A 17,531-nucleotide genomic window follows, 5' to 3' on the forward strand; every position below is an offset into this window, starting at 1 on the left:
TTCCTCGATAATTCATGATCCTTCTAGAAACTCCAGCGCGCATGCTCCCAGAGTCGCGTGACTTCCGCTGTCGTAACAATACTTTTGTCTTAAAAAACGATTCACATTAAAAACTCACAGAGTCATTAGGTCAGATCATCTGGTTTTCTAATAATTGGTATGTTCATTCATTTGTGGTAATCATAACAAGTATTTAAAACAAAATAAAAAACTAATTATATGCATACATAAATATATATATATGTATATTAACGCCGTGGGTTCTCGAATGCCCCAAATATTTATTAATGCAAGGGCTGTTGATGACACTGAAGATGTGTAAAATATTAAAAAATAAGCAACCAAGTATGAAAGTAAGATATTTTTTACTACTAAATGTGGGAGGGGTGGGGACCCTCATTCATTATTAGTGCCTATTTATACAATAATTTGAAAAATGCATTTTAAACAGTCACACAAAGCAATACAGACAAATCAACCAAAGTTTTATGAGGCAAACTATAATCATAATACACTTCCATGTGAAGGAAATGGTTAATTAAGAGAGACCATGTAGTGTGTTGCGAAAGGCTTGACAAATAAATAATATCATGCCATTCATAGTTTTCTAAAACAAACTAAAGGTTCAGTCAATCACAATATAGTTCCATGTAAATTGCAATGGTTGATAACGAGAAAATTTACTTGATTAAAAAAATGAAAGACTTTGTTCAAACAGTTTGAGTTAGTAAAGCAAAGGTCAGTACACATTTTCTGAAACAGGCTATAGGTTCTTTCAAACACATGCAATGATATACTTTCACGTGAAGGAAATAACTAACGAAGTGAGAACAACACATACATCGTTTATAAAAAAAAAGTCAGATCATTTATACCGAGTTTTCGCAGAAAAAAAAGCTATATATTCTACAAGCTCAAGTCCTTATGTTCTAGCACTATTCGACACTAATATCGTCCGAATTTACTCAAAAATAAATGGTTGAATTACAGCTAAACTACTGAAGCGCTTAATCCTACGAGGGATGGTGTAAACATTTCATTTGTCTTGAATATTGATCTGAATATATATATATATAGAGAGAGAGAGGGAGGGAGAGTTAAATTTTAGATAAAATTGAAATGTATAACAAAACTATCTTAATACTGAAACTTAATACTGAAGTCGTTTTATTAATTATTTGAAGGTATCATATGTGTTACGTTACCAGTGTACATGACTGATTTTACGACATTAGATAGAAATGGCAGATATACACGTGGCAAAGTTATCTTGCTACACGTTGGTAACATTTTTTACTGCGACACACTGTATGTTGTTGGGAAAATTAACTGGTCAAAACTGCTTTCTTCCTTCTTAGAACCGCAAAAATGGCAGAAGTTTTCCTTAAATCGCCATTTTTAATAGTAACTCTTAGGCATAGCTTTACGTAAAAAGTGCACTAATTTTCAGACACCCCAGAATATTTAGTGTCTAAAAGTAATCTCAACAAGATTACTAGAATAGCTACAATTTTAAATGGCATATTACCTCGAATTTATCTAAAAATGGGGTAAGATTACTTTCTTTTACATTGATAATACCGAGTTAACGTTGTGTGCGCACTCTTTCCTTCTTTTTTCGATAAACGTCACGTTATATGCCATTTCAAATTTCAGTTATGTATATATTGTCTGAATGAAATACCATCTTGGTGGTTTGTTTGCTTTCGAATTTAGTGCAAAGCTACACAAGGGATATATATATGCGTATATCTTGCTTGTTGGTTTTTGTTGCAATTTGCGCACAGCTATTCGAGGACTAGCTCCGCTAGCCGTGTCTAATTTTGAAACGATAGACTAGAGGAAAGGTAGCTAGTCAACACCATCACCCGCCAACTCTTGGACTACGCTTTACCAATGAACAGTGGATTAACAGTCACATTATAATACCCCAACGGCTGAAAGGGCGAGCATATTAGGTGACGGGTTTCAATTCCACAACCCGCAGATTGCGAGTCGCGTGTCCTAACCACCAGGCCACTGTGCATAGCAGTCCCAAGTTTTGAACTGATAGAATAAAGTGTAAGAAGCTAGTCATAACACCCACCGCCAATTCTTGGGCTACTCTTTTTGATCTAATACTGGTATTTGACTGTCACTGTTATGAAGTTCCCAAAATGCAGAGCGCATTTTGCGGCAACGGTTCGCGAACCATGAATCCTCGGTTTTGCATTTGTTGCGTTAACTATAGGCCTTGCTCGGTAGTCAGTCTGATAGAAGTAAAGAAAGGAGAGAAGGAACGACAAAGAAGTATTTGCCATCTCAATAAAATAACTGTAAACTCTACGTCTTTTTTTTTATTATCATTGAATGTGAACTATAAATGGAAAATAACGTATATCTTTGGAACCATCCGGAGGTAGAGGGAGTCTACCTCCTATTTTCCCCTCCCTCCGTGATTAAGTTAGTGCAAACAGGCTACAATTTCCCATTGTTACTGTGAGATAATGTTTTGCTACACAGCTGAACCCCCCCCCCCGGCTCGTCGTTAAGTTTGAAAGGCTAATAACGCTAAAATCCGGTGGTCCATCCCTGCAGTGAAAACTGAGCAGCTAGCTTAATGTGAAACTTTGCACTTAAACGAACAAACTTGAAATTGACTGTTAAAAGAATAATTATTTAACCAATTACTCTGATTATTTTAAGCATTTTATTCTTTGCCACACGTTGCTACCCACACAGGGGGCCTTTGGTTCAAAGCAAAAGAAACTGGAAAATTGCAAGAAAGCTCTGGTAACTCATTGTCTATATAAAGGTGTGTTTAATATAAAATGCTATGTGGACATAAATGTTAAGTTGATTAAAAGTTAATACAAAGCAAGAAGTATAAGATAATTTATTAATTATTTATCCAAAGTAACAACCATCCAAAAGATGTGCAAAAGATTGGCATCTATAAATATATTATCTTCTTAAAGGTAGAACATCAACATTAATAATTTAAAGTTTCAATTAATGTAAAAGTAAAAAAAAAAAACGTTTTATGGAACACTATTGGACTGAATCACAAGTATGTGTCTATTGTTGAAATTTGATCATTTGCACAAAACTGAAAAATGCTTAGTTCTTAATGTGTGGAAACGTAACAGATGTTTGTGTAATGAACAATTTTATTCTTGTTTGTTTGTTTCCCTATTTAGCAGACTAAGATTATCTAATATATCAGTGAGAGAATACTGGGATACTAGAATAACAGCTGCAACACCTGGTCACGCACGTGATGGTCTAAATTCTAAAACTAAATTACAAAAAACTGCAACACCTGGTCACGCACGTGATGGTCTAAATTCTAAAACTAAATTATTTTTCAAAGCAAAAAGGAAACATAACTCTCATACTTCCCATCATAGACACGTAATAAGGTGTGTGTGTGAACTCTCATAATGCTACACCCATCATAGACATGTAATAAGGTGTGTGTGTGAACTCTCATAATGCTACCCATCATAGACATGTAATAAGGTGTGTGTGTGAACTCTCATAATGCTACCCATCATACACATGTAAAAGGCGTATGTGTGGGTGCACGTCATATCTTCTTAAGCTGTGGATTATCTATTTGTTTCGGATATTCGCGCACAGTTACACGAGGGCTATCAATCTGCTCTAGCCGTACCTAATTTGGAACTGTTTGGTTTGAATTTTGTGCAAAGCTACACGAGGGCTATCTGCTTGCTTGTTTGCTTGCTTGCTTGTTTTGGAATTTCGCGCAAAGCTACACGAGAGCTATCTGCACTAGCCGTCCCTAATTTAGCAGTGAAAGACTAGAGGGAAGGCAGCTAGTCATCACCACCCACCGCTAACTCTTGGGCTATTATTTGACCAACAAATAGTGGGATTGACCGTCACATTATAACACCCCCACGGCTGAAAGGGCGAGCATGTTTGGTGGGACGGGGAATCAAACCCGCGACCCTCAGATCGCGAGTCAAGCGCCCCAACCACCTGGCCATGCCGGGCCCTTTTTTTAACTGATAGGCTAGAGAGAAGGCAGCTTGTAAACAGCACCCACCGCCAACTCTTCGGCTACTCTAATCAAATAATTGAATTTCATGGATCCACAGCCTGGCTCGCTAACTAGAAGGCAACGCCCGGCCTGATAGACCGTAGAAATACATAACATTTATAAATTAAATCTGTTCTTGGTAAATATGATAAATACAGCTTTTAGGCAATCACGGTTAACATGAAATTAAAATATTATTAATCTCAACGGCGAACAGTGAAAAGAAAAAGTTTTAAGTTTCAACAACCAAGGCTTTGTCTAAAAATATTATGTATAGTATTTCGATTATACCAGCAGCATACGAAAATACTTCTAGCTACATAACTAATTAAAATACTGAAATGTGCTTTAGATAAATAACTACGAAGCTTGTAACTAACATATTAAAATTATTTTAAACTGTGCAGGTAACCATGGCAATAGCTGCTTTAAACGACATTATAATACCAGAAACTGTTATATAAATAACTGAAATTTTGGAAGCTGCTTTAAAAAATAGAAAGTGGGAGCTACTATAAGCTACATAAGTACGATACTACAAACTTCTTTAACAGTAAACATATAACTACGTGACTGGAAGCTGCTTTAAACTGTATACCTTACTAGACTCTGCTTTAAATCGTGTAAGTAGTTTTGTTATATCTTATATACTTAAAAATATGTCACCCTGAAGCGTCTAAGATTATAGTGAAGAAACTATTTAAAATGTATTGTTAAGATGAATGAGGTCTAGCTGGATATGATTCATTTCGGGGTAACCTGTGTTTCTGAAGATACACCTTCCCAGAATACCCACAGAACCGACTATTTAAAAAGCCCCACCTTACAGTGACAGCCACTTTGGCCTCATCCGTACAACCAACCCCTGAAGTTAAGGTATGTAGGGCAGAGGGTAACGTAGCTAAAAATATAAGCCAAAGCTGTGACAAATAAATAAGTTACGGGAAAAGTTTACACTAGCCCCGCCCCTCTAGTGTCTCAGAGTCTGAAGTGTTATAATGCTAAAATCCAGGTTTCGATACCCGTGATGAGCACAACAAAGATAAATATAAATTACCGGCACTTGTGTAATATTTCAAATTATAATAAATAATTAAAAAGAACGTATATTACTACTTACACAATTAACATTTTATTGAAGCCGTTTTAATTGTGTAAATAATAACGTTCTTTTTAATTATTAATTATAATCACAACATTGTTTGTTGTTAAGCGCAAAGCTACACAAACAAATAAGTTTACAGTATTGATTAACAGAAAGGCAATTAAATATCTTAAGCAGTGGTGTCAAAAAATGTGAATATATGATGAGTATACTGGAAAGAGTGGCAACTGAAGACGGAAGACTTTAGAAACTTCGTCATCTACATTTGTATTTTACAACAGGCAGTTGTCGGCCATTCAAGTATACTGATCATGAATACTTTGCCTAAAGTAATCTACTAAAAATGTCAAAATATTTTGAACGCAACAACAATAAAACGATATTAGCGGGGTAAAGCTTTTAAAAGTTCCTCAACGCAATATTTAAATTTAAATTTGTAAAAAATGTAAAGGATTTAAACGATTTTCCATGTAACAGTATTCAACCGTTAACTTTGGCGAATCAAACAGTAAAGGCTTCAAAGAATCGTTAAACTCTTTATGGGGTTATAAATCCGTTTTACTTCACCATATAGTAACCTAAATTAATCTAGGTATGTGAATAATGTTACGACATTTCGTCGAATTCATTATTCGATATTATACAGCGAACCATCTGTTTAATGATTGTACATATAATGTTAAATACTTTTTTTTCGCCAATATATATACAATCTTAAAGCCCATAATTTTCAAACAATGTCAGCAGTCAGTCAAAATGTAATGTTTTTGAAAGATATTCAACATATTATATAAATATTATCAACAGATATCAACCAATGTACAGGTTTTTAACGATTCTCAGCGAAATAACATCTAAATGTGTCTAAAACGTAAAGGTCTGGAAACCCAAGAATATTAATAATTGTAATTATCAAGCTTTCATGATAATTAGTTTGATATTTTCTTCAAAGCTCTTTATTGCAAATTTTTATAGAAATTTAACACATGTTACTGGATCTTTATTTTTCTTTCTCGAAGAAAAAGAATCGTTCTGATTACGCAAGGAAATTGATGATTTTTTCCTCGATAAAACACGCACGTCAGTAATCTGTTTTCAGTGCTGAAGTAGCTTGATCAATTTCCAGCGAACAACACACGCCGCTAACAATATTAAGACGAAAACTAAAGAATATCTTAAAACATGATGGGTGGTTTTATTGCTTCAATTTAATTTCTGAAACTTACCTAGATCAGAACGCAACAGACGTGATGTGTTCTCTTTAGATCAGAACGCAACAGACGTAATGTGTTCTCTTTTACTGTTAACAAGACGTTTACCCTGTGTTGAAGATTGCAGCGTTCAACCTGGTTTTAAAGAAATAAAATTTACTTTCAATTCTTAAATAGTAAGAAAGAGCAAAATATAAATAAAAATACGTACCTATCATCTACAATTCATGCGATTCAAGGGAATCGTAATCAATAAGTCTACTGTGTGAGTTTATACGTATGCATCATAATGTGTAGTGTAATTGAAGCTTTCCATTAATCGGTGATATTTAAATACATACACATGCGGCATACACGTGGCTGGGCGTATGGGTGTGAGTATATATACATATAAAGTAAACTGTGCAATATGCGAGACATGAATCCTTCAGACGTTGTGCCAAAATGCAATTCAACACAATATTTTTAAATCAACAACACTAATTCGGAGTTTAGTTACTAACAACGTACTTACATGCGCCACGTGGACAAAATTGTTTGAAAACAGCAAAAAAAAAAAAAGTTATCGTAAAAGTGCTGAAGATAGGAAAATGTATTTATAAATTTGTATTTTTATATTCTCCTGAGAAACATATCTCTAGTTACTCCATCCTAAGTAACGATCTTTAAAAATAGCTAATGTAACTGAAATCGTCCTTTCATAATAACAGTGAACTAACTACTTGCATTACAGTACCTTAAAGAATTATACACGTCGATATTAGTATAATCTATATCAAAAGAGGGTAAGTTAAAAAGGCTAACATTCGCGGGCGACTGCAACGTGTCTCCGCCACGCAATCCCAAAATGACCAATTTTGACATCCGAAAAATAGTAAACTGTCAATGTCATTGCTTGGGATCTACAAAAGGTATCTTTGTACTAAATCCCATGTTAATTGGTTGACATACACATGAATAATTCACGAAAACCCCCAAATTGTGCTTTCCTCGCTGAAAAATTGAGCAAAAGACAAAAATTCCAAAATTGTCTATATCTGTGTTTGGGACCTTAAAAAAGAAAAGTATCATTGTACCAAGTCCAATGTAAATTGGTCGATATGAGGCAGAGTAATTGTAAAAAAAACCCATACATTTATACATTTTGTGGCACCTTGACTCCCATTTAATTACTAAAATGGGCAAGTCCAACGTTTTCGTTTTCCAATATGTGTTGCTTGTAGAAAAGTATGTTTGTACCAAATCTCTTGTAAAGTGGTCAAAATACGGCCGATTAATTGATCAAAAATCCCCAAATTATGCTTTTTTGTGAGCTCTGGCTCCCCTAAAAAGACTCAGAATGGGTAAATGTTTTTTTGTTTTGTTTTTGTATTTCAATGTGTTGAGTGGATAAAAAATTATATTTTATTCCAATTTTAATTTTGATTCCTGAAAATATAACTGCACAGGAGCCAAAAATATACATTTTGGGGTTGTTTGACCAAATGATATCCTCAAAAAGGGCTAAGTCAATCCGCCGAAAAATGCAGGAATGGTGGTCGATTATAAAGTGTTTGGAAGAAGAAGCAGAAAGAAGAAGAAACAATAGAAAAAACAGTACGTCTCTCTGCGGAGACATAAAGATACTCATAAATTCTATATAGTGCAGTTAACTGTGCAGGGTGTAATGTGTGAATCCACATTGAAAGTATAGAAATTAATCCCACAATTCACTATATCTAGTGTCATACGTGGTAACATTAGTATTTCCATCACTGCAAGTATTATCGAACTAAAGTTACAGAGTAAAATCAAATAAAAGAATAACGGTTATATAACAATTAAACGTGGCACCGATTTGTTCACACTGATAAATTAACATGTTATTTGCCTCCTAAAATGTTTGATGTTTTTTTGTTTTTTTTATGTTCATAACCGAACAGAAATATATAACTACCTCTAGGTCTGAAATAAAAACTGGCCGAACGTGGTCTAGTCGTTAACATTCAAGGCTGCGTGTTATAAGGTGTGCCGCTGAAAATAATAATCCTCACTTTCAGCTGTGACAAGCGTTATAAAAGTGACAGTCAATCCCGCTAGGCGTTGACGATAGCGATTGCTGATAACAGGTTGTCTGCCCTCTGATCAACATTTCAGAGTTAAGGATGGTTATACTCGAGTCTTGAAGTCTCTGATTTGGTTGTTTAGTTTAGCTTATAAGTGGCTCTTCAGGTTGAAAATGCTAACTTCTTGAAACCAAAATCTTAAAACTTATCCAAAAACACACACAGGTAAATTGAATATTTATGTTAAACTCTGAACAAGTGATATTTTGAGTACCGAGAGAGTTAAAAAACTGTTTGTTTTTCGAAAACTTGCCATGATTCTGAATATTTCTTTTCTCGTTTGGTCGTAATAATTACCCGAGCTGTTACGTTCAAAGTGCATGCAGACATCCTTCTAGTTTGATCCTCATGATGATTTGGACAGTTAGTTTCGAAGTACATACAAACATTCCTTCTCGTTTGGCCATCATAATGATCTGGACAGTTAGGTTCAAAGTAAATGCAAATTCCTTCTCGTTTGATCCTCATGATGATCTGGAGAGTTAGGTTCGAATTATATGTAAAACCTCCCTTTTCGTTTGATCCTCATGATGATCTGGGCAACTAGGTTCAAAATATATGTAAAACCTTCCTTTTCGTTTGATCCTCATGATGATCTGGACAACTAGGTTCAAAATATATGTAAAACCTTCCTTCTAGTTTGATCCTCATGATGATCTGGGCAACTAGGTTCAAAATATATGTAAAACCTTCCTTCTCGTTTGATCCTCATGATGATCTGGGCAACTAGGTTCAAAATATATTCTGCATTAAAATCTTCTTTGCCTCCTAATCTTAACATATTTGACAACGTTTACCCACGAATCATATTAACCTTAATTATACTCTATTTTCCAGTCCAATTCAAGCCGAATGTTTCATTCTACCTTCTCGGCTTCTACTTAATTTAGCCAACAAAATTACTTAGGTTATCCTTCTCAGCACATTTCCGTCAGCATGTAATTTTCTTACCCAAATTACCAAGAAGCGTCAATGAACAGAGAAACGTGAAATAGGACGGCTTTAAATACCATAAATAATTCCTCTTTATCCACAAATATACATTTTTCTAATTACATCCAAGCATTCTGCTTACAATTAACACGACACCCATACACACACAGCACAATGTTCCATCTTCACATCCATATCCCTAACGTTGATAATTGTACATCTTCCAAGTCTAATTCCACCCTCTGAGTTTGCCCAAACCATTGTTGAGCTGCATTTTCAGTATCAAGATCAAATTTAGATTTATTTAGGAACCATAATATTAAAACTGATGTTTTAACCACTAACATATAGAACATAAACAGATTGTGTCGGAATACTTTTCCAGTAAAAATGTTGTCCATTCGTGATCATTCTCTATTTAATAATAACATGCCAATTTTCTAGCCCCTCTAGAACATTCCTGCCAATAGTGCAAGTTTCCAGCTTACAAATCAATCTCAAAAGGCAATCTATCGAGGTAACCGTGGCCCAGAGGTTAGCATGCAGGGCTGTATATCTATAGGTTCATCCTTTGCGTCCCCTTACCGAAAACAAAATTCTGATCACATGGCCACACAAGTATAGCCAAAGAGTTGAGGGTAAGTGATTTTGACCAGCTGCTTTCCCTATACTCTATTAGATCAAAATTAGGGACGTTGGCGCAAATAGCTATTGAGTAGCTTTGTGCGAATATCCGAGAAACAACCAAACAAATAAATACTCTATCACGTGGAGCCACATTATCCTATTAAATAACATTAAAAATGGTTATTCCATCACATGAAACCCGATTTAAAACGTGAAAGTATAAAAACAACATACTTCCTTTTATTATAATTTATTAAATTCAATTTTTATGATACTTCTCTAAATGATCCTCAAGAATAAATTCTTAAGGTTCTGTATTTGCTATCTTCCATATGATTCCATATGTTACCGACCATTAACTGTTCTAAGTTTCTTATCATTTGTATAAAACTTCAGTTTCATACAAACAAGAATCTCAACAAAAAAAATATCTAAAATGTGGCTATCTAGTATTATTGCACACAAGTCGCAAACTTTGTGATATACTTGCCCGTGGCGGCATCTTTTGATACCAATCATCATTACAAAACCACTTTAGCTTACACCTAGGGGCGCCCTCCAGTGGCACAGCGGTATGTTTGCGGACTTACAACGCTAGAATTCGGGTTTCGATATCCGTGATGGGCAGAGCACAGACAGCCCATTGTGTAGTTTTGTGCTTAATTACAAAACAAACAAACACTTAGTTGCAATATTCTGTTACATATATTTCGTATTTTCATAACAATTAAAGAGAGTAAATAATTGTACATATCTTAAAGACAAATCTACTTATTTAATGTTGTTAATTTTGGATGATAATGATAAAATAATGTAATAACCACAGTTTAAGAAGGGCAGCGTGTCATTAAGAACATACAACTCTGGCTAATGACACTGAAATCTCTGAAAGCTACCGATTTCAGTTAACTTTTACATGGTATTTGTTATTCAACTTGTGCAAATACATTTCACATAAGCAAAATTACTCTTTGACAAGAAATTGTCCAGTAAATAATAGTTTTTCAAAAATCAAGAGTTTGTGAAAACAAAATGTGAGATAAATGAATCACTTTCATTGCGATTGAAAATTTCTTAATTTTAGCGTAGTTAAAAACATTATTAGCACAATAGAAAATCAAGAACCACAGGTAACTCAAGAGTCCAAAGAAGAATCTTACCAATTATAACCTTATATGGTTGTTTAGGAAAACTTAACATCCTTTACACAAACAAGTGTTCAAATGTTATCATTTACGAGCAATAAACTAACTGAAGAGTATCAACTAAAACTGCGAAACCGGTTTTAAAGAAAAACATTATAGTACTATATTTTATTGTTTAACTTTTAAGGTAAGTTAATAAATGTTTTTATATGAAAAAGTGACGAAAGGTTATCGTGATCCAAACTCAAATCGCCGCGACTGTGATCTGGTACTAAACCAACTAGATCAACAATTTCCTTGAAAATTATAAAAACTTTATGCTGAATTTAATTAAAAGTCCACATACCTACGATATTATATGCAAGAATAAATTTTTAAGAAACATACAATATCAAAAAGCAAAAAACAGTATTAATAATTTTCCTCATGATGACTGGTTCATGCCAGTACTGTATGTTTTTGATGATATCTGTTCGTGCTTATAGTATCCTATGTATATTTATTTTTAATAACAATTATCTTATTAATGTAATTAAAGTAATAGTTAACCTAATCATTTTATTATTAGTCTTCTGAAATTAACGAACAGAGTTCGATTCCCTGTAGGCCTATTTTATAAATCACAAATTTTCAAAATAAAAACAAACGGATTAGGTTAGTTTAAGAATCTTAGAAAACATTAACTGCGCTATCGGTGACTTTGTTAGGATTCTGAAGTTTATTTGATAAAACAAATTACCGTTTCTACATTAATTCAAATTTTAATAATGTATAATTTGGCAAAGACATTTGATTTATTCGTAAAAATGCGGTCATAAGAATGCACATTATACTTAACTAACCATAAGACACTAATTAAGTTGATGGATGCCATTAATTAAAAGAGTTTTACCAGATAGTAAGTCTGTGATTACTGAATTCTTCTGAACAAAAGCAAACTGCCTATAATGACCAGAATGGAAACTTGTAAGTTAATGAAGACAAGCCTGTGTAATAAACTGACTAGCATTAAATAAAGTTTAAATACACACTAAACTTGCCAGTGTTTCTTTTTTCTTCTTCTTCTTCTTTTTTTTTTTCTTGTCTTCCACTTACTGTTAAACAGATGTTGGAAAACTATTATCCATCAGTTATGATAGGTTAACTTATTTAAAATATATTTATTACTAGATGTACTTCCGCAGGGTTCCCGAAAGTGTTCTTTTCAAGAGTAAATAAAACCAAAATTAAGAGTAACATATATTTGTGTTTCTTGCTTTTGAAGTTCATATGTCATGCTATGTTGTAGCCTACACAGTGCATAATCTTTCTCATGATCCATGGCATGCGCACGTTTTATTGACGTCACGAGATTACGAATTGCAACATTAAGCGTCATTTTAGTGTCTACTGACTAACAGAAAACACACCACTGTATAGTGGCGCGAGTGGTTAAAACAGATGAACCCTTAGGCGGCTTTCAGCCGCTTTCAGAGAAAATGCCTGTTTAAAACATGCGAATTTAGCAAATGAATCAAAAATCATCTGGTAAATTGTTGACATCAGCAAGTATTATATTATTTTATAATAAAAACGATTTACCAATCAGTGAAATAAAAACATCAAAAGTAACAATATTCAGCAAACATTCATCATTTTTTTAGACTGGAAAAAAGTTTGATAAATTAAGAATTTATATTTACAGGATAAATTAAATGCTTCTGGTTTTCTAGCTTCATTTTATATTTTTGAACGACTAGGAATACCTATTTTGTTTCCTTAGAGTAGTTTGTAACTAAATTATAACAAGTAAAACCGTTATAATAGACCAAAATTTATATTAATTTTTATTAAAGTCAACGTAACTTTAATCAGATAATTACCTTTAACATATTTTATCCATTTCCATGAGTAATTCATATACATTCTACCTAAACGGTGAAAAAATTTCCCTTTTACATTCAATTTTTACATTGACAAATTATTTTAAATTTTACTTATTAGTTAAATATTAACTTAATATGATTAACGATCCCCAAACTAATAACGTATAAACATTTAATGTTTAGAAGTTGTGGTTTAAATCCCGAAAGCTGGCAATGCACTAGCAGTAGTAGAAATGTAGAAACCACAGGCCTATCTATATAATGTGCCCGGCATGGCCAGGTGGATAAGGCGCTCGATTCACAATCTGAGGGTCGCGGGTTCGAATCCGCATCCCACCAAACATGCTCGCCCTTCAGCCGTGGGGGCGTTATAATGTGACGTTCAATCCCACTATTCGTTGGTAAAAAAGTAGCCTAAGAGTTGGCGGTGGGTGGTGATGACTAGCTGCCTTCCCTCTAGTCTTACAATGCTAAATTAGGGACGGCTAGCGCAGATAGCCCTCGTGAAGCTTTGCGCGAAATTCCAAAACAAACAATCTATATAATAAAAACACGTTAACTGCAGAAGTTTTCCCACATTCCTCATAACTTGTCCATTGTGGAATCAAAATGAGAGTCGTATAAAATTAACATTTCAGGTTTATCTTCTCTCTTCGACAAGTCACTGTAAACGAGGCCTTTCGTACATTACTAGAACTCGTCATTTTGGTTGGGCGATGAGAGACAAATATTCTCAGAAATGCTCTTTATATATGCAGTATAATAATTTAAAAATTGCTGTTTAAATGCCGAAAGTTCACGAAACATTAGAAACCAATAGGCCTAAATTTGTGATAAACATTGCGTTAATTGCAGATGTTTTTCTGCGTTCTTCATAACTTGCCCATTGAAGATTCAAAATCAGAGGCGTGTAAAAATGGATTTCAAATCTATCTTTTATCTCCCGTAAGTCGCTGCATATGAGACCTTTCATTCTACACCAAACCTCGTCATTGAATTCTCAATGAAAAAATTAAAAGTGAAAAAAAAGCAATCAATGTGTTTTTTATCAGAAAATTTTAGATATATTTGTATCTTTTTCGTTGTTGTTGTTGAACTGCACACAATAGGGCTATCTACACTAGCCGCCCCTAATTCTGAAGTGATAATCTAAATTTTAGAAGGAAGGCTGATAGTCAACATCACCTACCGCCAACTCATGAGCTACTCTTGCCAGACCGAATAGTGGGATTTGACCATCACTCTTATAACGCATCCATGGCTTTAAAGTGTGTAATATATTACACTTTCAGAGTAGGTGTGAATGTATAAAATAGAACACTTTATTTATTTATTCTATTTTTTTAATATCCAACTCTCCAAGGTTTACAGAATTTCTGAGTTAACAAATAGGTATAATATACACTATTACAAATGCAGGCCACAATAACTTAAATAAACATAAGGTCAGGGATTGATACTAAAAGCAAAGTATTAAAACTAACAACAAAGTCGTATAAATTAAGTTTGAAAATTTACCCTTTATTGAGATTACCTAGTCAAATTACACATGCAGTCTTATTCTTAGTCTAACCTATCTACAGAAAGAAACAAATATGTAAAATTATACAATTAACTTTTTCACCTTATGCCTAAGAACTTGTTACTATTCATTTCTTTCTGCATTTGTCATTCCAACTCTTTACAGTTGAAGAGTAATCGTATTTTACTACACACACACACACACGTGATATATGTACTCTTATGTCTTATGTTCTGGCTACTTTTTGTTAACACCGATAATACATTGATATTTAACTACGCTAGTTTTATTTAATACTTTAATTTAAGCGCTCAGTTTACCTGGTTTAATCATTTGTTGTTACATGTTTAGCCTTTAGGTAAATGCCCCATAACATATTAGTTAATACTTTAGCAAAAGTAATAATTAATATTTAATTAAGTTTAAAGTTAATAACCTACGCTGTATCAGTGTATGTAAGATACATAATTTTATGTTACATTGATAAAAGTAACATAGTCCAACTAAAATCAAAGTTTGTTACAGAACCCGGTATCTACTACTTAGTAGTGCTAGAAGAATAAACCTTACAGTGTAAGTTACACTGCAGCGTTGCCGCTTCGTAAGACGTATCTCTAAAAAACAAAAAAACACACTTGAAATTCACATTTCTTTTCGAAATTCCCGCTGGGCTACGTTTCGGTAACATTTTAAAACAGGTTTTCGTACAACAAAGGTCAAATACGTTCTTTTTAATAAATTTCAAGGTCATTTAACGTTACTTACCGGTCCCGTTATCTTCTGTATCCGGCTTAGACAAACCCTGCCCAACGCTCTAATTTTCTCCTATAGAGGTCGCTGTGGGCCCTTATCACAACAACATAATCAATAATTTTATATTCATTTTTGAAACGCGTCTCATTATTTCAACATTACTTACTGATGCAAGAAATTGTATATTATCTTATAAGATATCCAGATAAATATCATTTTCGTCAGGGTTGTTAGTTCCGCATAAAAACCGCAGAATTGTGCTAGTACTTTCTCACGGTCACTTTTTGTTATATTTTGAACTTGTTTTTAATCTTGGTTGATTATAAGGAAAATTGAAAAGCTGACAGAAAATGCATAGCCAATTAAATATTATCTCTTCAGCTAAGCAAAACCTAAACACATAATAACAAATGACTCAATTAAGATTATTCATTGTTCACGTGACCGAGAATGAAGCATGGGAAAGATTGGGCTGGATTCCAAAGTCTGGGTTTCTTATTTTCTGACCGAAATCTGGCAACCCTGATTTTCGTATAATATTAGTCAATTAATAAAACGAATCCTATAACTATATAAACTATTTCTACCGTGTGAAATTGTAATAATTGAAAAAAAAATCAGTCTAAGAGGAAATTCTCAAAAAGGGTCGTCTTTCAAGATTCGATCACCACCCTTTAAGAAAAATGTTTGACTTAATTTTCTATTAAATAAAACCTTCTTAGATATTTCCACGTATATTGCAAAATCAAAAAGTGGTTTCAGTTTGTTGTGTGCCATTTGTTTTTCATGATTATTTATACTTCCAACCAATATGTGTTAATGCGAAATAAGAATTACCACCCTTTTTATATTAACCATAAAATCATAACCAAAATATTGTTACCACAGCGGGGGTCACGTGACGCTAATAACACGTCATATTCTCGAACGTTCACGTCCCTTCCTGAAGCCTCGAGAGATTACTAGATGTGCGATATTCTTGTATATATAAGACTGGTAAGAAGTGACAGCAACAATGTAATGTAATTGAACTGCAGACAGAGATAGAGACGTACTGTTGTGTCTAGCGCGTGTGTCGTTCGTTGTGAATTATAGCGTTTGTTATAGCGCGACTGTGGAAATTAAGTGTATTGCAAAGTTGTATTCAGAAACAATAAACCAGTTTTACTTAAGAAAGGACTTGTGTCGGTAAAGTTTCTTCGGAAAGAATTTTTATGGAAAATTAACTAACGACCAGAGACGTAACAAACTGGTGTCAGAGAGTGGGACGAAAAAAAAAAGAAGATGGAAACGAGAAGTGGCAAATCAAACTACAGCTTAGCAGATTTGATGGCAGCAGTACAAGAACAGCAAAAGAAACAAGAAGAACGAGAAAAGAAACAAGAAGAGAGATTACAGCAGTTGTTGGATGAAAAAAAAAGAAACAAGAAGAGAGATTACAGCAGTTGTTGGAGGAAAAAGAAAAGAAACAAGAAGAGAAACAAGAAGAGAAATTACAGCAGTTGTTGGAGGAAAAAGAAAAGAAACAAGAAGAGAGACAACAGCAATGGAAAGAAAACCTGCAACAGTGGCAGCTCGAACACCAAAATAAACAAGAGAGACTACAGCAGTGCCTGGAGAAGAAAGAAAATAAACAAGAAGAGAGATCACAGCAGTGGCAACTGGAACAAGAAAGGAAACGGGAAGAAAGTCAGCAGCAACTACAGGAAAGTCAACAACAGTGGCAAGAAGTACAAATGGAAAACATTAGTAAATTTCAAAGCGAATTAAATACATTAAAGGATGATTTTTTGTATATTACACAAGGAGGATACATTAACCATCGACTTAATCAGCCCCAGACAATGGCAAGCCCCTTCCAGACCCCGCAGCTAAACCCTAATGCAGATATCTTCAGTCCTGTTAGAAGTCACATCCCAGATATGAATGTCAGCAATAGGGGTGATCCAGTACGAAGGAAGCCATAGGAATTCAATGGGAAGGCACCGTGAGAAGCATATAGAGCACAATTTGAGCTACTGGCAGAAAGGAATGGATGGACAGAGGAGTAGAAAGCAGTATATCTGGCAACGAGCTTGAAGGGACAACCACTGGAAATACTTGGGCAGTTGTCAGCAGACATGTTGTTGCTGAGGGATCAGATTGTAGATGTCTTGGACAGTCCACAACTAAAGATACAAGTAAAGTAAGCACACCCCTCTACTGTGCAGGATGCAATGG

At 34.2% G+C, this 17,531-nt stretch overlaps 1 protein-coding gene across 3 annotated transcripts in view; it reads right to left on the minus strand.

The window, feature by feature from the left end:
- The window catches only part of LOC106459043 (putative fatty acyl-CoA reductase CG5065), a 122,958-nt gene extending 107,586 nt beyond the window's left edge, over positions 1 to 15,372 (minus strand). Inside the window, exons 1-2 of one of the 3 annotated variants that reach the window (XM_013918617.2) lie at positions 15,324 to 15,372; positions 6,377 to 6,496 (exon numbers count right to left, since the gene is read on the minus strand). The gene's annotated coding sequence lies outside the window, so the exon portion shown is untranslated. The remainder of the gene's footprint in view (positions 1 to 6,376; positions 6,497 to 15,323) is intronic. The other 2 variants (XM_013918619.2, XM_013918618.2) reach the window with 2 other exon arrangements.
- Between the last annotated feature and the right edge of the window lie 2,159 nt (positions 15,373 to 17,531).

Source organism: Limulus polyphemus, unplaced genomic scaffold, assembly GCF_000517525.1.
Source record: "Limulus polyphemus unplaced genomic scaffold, Limulus_polyphemus-2.1.2 Scaffold551, whole genome shotgun sequence".
NCBI lineage: Eukaryota > Metazoa > Arthropoda > Merostomata > Xiphosura > Limulidae > Limulus > Limulus polyphemus.